The 2821-nt window shown below is 31.6% G+C and overlaps 1 non-coding gene across 1 annotated transcript; it reads left to right on the top strand.

The window, feature by feature from the left end:
* Nucleotides 1-1335: 1335 nt before the first annotated feature.
* On the top strand, nucleotides 1336-1499 carry LOC123243452. Its single transcript, XR_006505975.1, has one exon. It is a non-coding gene; the product is annotated as a U1 spliceosomal RNA (small nuclear RNA).
* Nucleotides 1500-2821: the final 1322 nt, after the last annotated feature.

Below are 2821 nucleotides of genomic sequence, written 5' to 3'. Positions count from 1 at the left end.
CCCTCAAAATGCCCACCCTGAAGGGTGACAATAATGATAAAAAAGCACCCTAGTCAAGTGAATTGGATGATGTGATTTATTAGCAATTTATTGATCTTGCAAATCATTCATTATAGACTGGAAACATTGAGCCTCAGGATTTTCTATTTCAGATAATAAATTTTAAGACTAATAATGCCAAGTGAAGTAAGAAGAATAAGAAAAAAGAATATATACAAAGATGACAGCAATATAAACAGAAACAACAAAAACAAAATTGAAACTGAATGTGAAATTCAATGGTTAATTTTGGCCCCCAAAGAAGAGCTAAGTAAATGAAGTTTTTCCTTCTTTGTTGAAGTGGAAGGTTATGCAAATGAAACAGCATATATTCTCAAACAAGATTAATATTTGGTTAGGTTTTTTTTTGGTCAGACATTATTTTTGTTGGCTTGATTGGTTGCTTAAACATTATTATTTTGGTTAGACTTATCTTTCTTATGTTTTAATTCTTCATTATAAGGTAGCTCTCTCTGAAAGAGGAAATAGAAATATTTTGGGAAAATTAAGTGTTGTGAATAAAAGATAAGCAATTCAAAAGATCAAAATAGGCTAAATTGTGATGTAGAAAAAAAACATATATTTAGTCAACTAAATTACTCCATTGGGCTTAGAAACTAAAGTACGAGGAATTTAAGCAACATAACCAACATCACAGATACGTAGTGTTCAATGCAGCATTTGAATTCAGATCCTAAATTTCAGAGCCAGTTGTGGTTCCAATGAACCACTCCAAATGTAGCTCCTATCACATCTTTGCAAATATTTTGGGAATGGGGGTCTTGTTTATATAAATAATTTGATTAAAATGTATAACATAATTCATGGGACCATGTGAAGTATACCAAGTTGTCAATGAACATTTAGAATAATTAGTTAATTACAATTATCTTTTCACAAGTAGTATTGAGATTTAAATCATTGAACTACACAACTTAGCATTGATAGTTAAAGCATAAATCCTTTTACCAAATATCCTGGATTTTCTCACAACTATTCATCATTTATTCCAGGAAGGTGGTTTACAATTTAATTGTTAATCTCACTCTTCAAATAGCAAGAGTTCTGCAACACACCACAGATATCCATTCTTCCATTTTTGAAAAAAATGTTTATAACACTATTCAATAACTGATAGAAGTTAGAATAAATCAAATAACTTTGATCACTCTAAAATAATACACATTACAAGAAAAAATTAAATGTTACATTTTTGCAATATAAAAAATTAAAATACAATGAGTAAAAACTCATTGATTAATACAATTCTGTTGGAAATTTTCCATGAAAAAAAAAATACTTACCTGGCAGGGGTGATTCCATGATCACGAAGGTGGTTTCCCCAGGGCGAGGCTTATCCATTGCACTCCGGATGGGCTGACCCCTGCGATTTCCCCAAATGTGGGAAACTCGACTGCATAATTTGTGGTAGTGGGGGACTGCTTTCGCGCTCTCCCCTGAAAAAAAAAAAAACAGTCCCTGAATCAAAGACCCTAATAATGATACTCAATTTCATGGAAAGGTTCATTTTTAAGAGAATTCATTCCATACTAAAATTTAATGTTTAAAATATTATTTTTTGTGTTTAAAGTTAAAAAATGCCAAGAATGAAATGTTGATACTTTCTACTTTTATAGTGACTTGTTTTTGAATCAATATATAAATAAGTCTTTAGATTAAGATAACAATTGAGTTTGATTAAACATGGAAAATACATCAATTTATAATTTAGGGAAAATGAAATCAAGAAGGACTTTTGTTTCAATTGTTGAAACATACTTACAATATCTCACATTAAAAACTGCATTATGCCTTGTTTTTTGCACTATTATTTTTGAGAGTCTTAACACATACAAATATGGAAAGTACAAAATTAAAATATTCCTTCCTATACATAAACTATTCAGTCTCTCAAATCACACTGTATAAAAAAGGCACCAAATATGATCAGCTAGTTCATGTGCTCTTTCATGGCAACTGTCCATCTTGCTATTCTTTAAATAGGAAAAAAAATTAATTCTAAGTTTACTAGAGGTATAATCATAAAATAAATGCTTATGATATCTGTTTAAAAAGAATATAAAGCAATAGTGGCTCATAGTTTTAGTTGTTGAGAATTTAGGTAAAGTACCTGTTATGTTTAATATGCTTCTGAAAGTTAGACATTCTTAGAAGTAAATACAAAAGATAAATAGTAGTTAAAGCAAAGAACATAGAAAGTATGGTGCTAATTTTGTTATTGTTAAGTCATTTCAGCTGTGTCTTAATTCTTCCTGACCCCTTTTAGTAATTTATTGGCAAGGGTACTGGAGTAGTTTGTCATTTCCTAGTTCATTTGACTCCAGACCCAGCACTCTACTCACTGTGCCACCTAGCTGCCCCATGTTATTAATAAAAAATATTTAAATATGATTATTCCCAAATTGCACTGTAATATATGATATTCCTACAGTGAAGAAAGTCTCCACTATCCTAGAAATTTGTTGCTAACATAAGATATTTCTATCAGATTATTAAGGAAAATTTTCCCACAAAAGCAAAAGAAGCCTTTAGCAACGCCAGTGACTCCAAGGCTAAACATTTCCTCCATTTCCACATTGTCTTAGGGTGACACTGATTGACTCTGTACTCGAAGGAATCTTAAAAAGCTCTAGACTCGGGTTCCGGGTTAAGATGGCGGCAGAGTAAGAAGTAGCTCTAAACCTCTCCTGACCGAAACACACAAAACTCCTCAAGGGGACATAAAAACAAGTCCAGACGAACGGAGGAACCCCACAACAGG

This window comes from Gracilinanus agilis, chromosome 3 (genome assembly GCF_016433145.1).
Source record: "Gracilinanus agilis isolate LMUSP501 chromosome 3, AgileGrace, whole genome shotgun sequence".
NCBI classification, from domain to species: domain Eukaryota; kingdom Metazoa; phylum Chordata; class Mammalia; order Didelphimorphia; family Didelphidae; genus Gracilinanus; species Gracilinanus agilis.
Note: the sequence above shows the minus strand (reverse complement) of the source record. Positions and strands in the feature narration are given on the sequence as shown.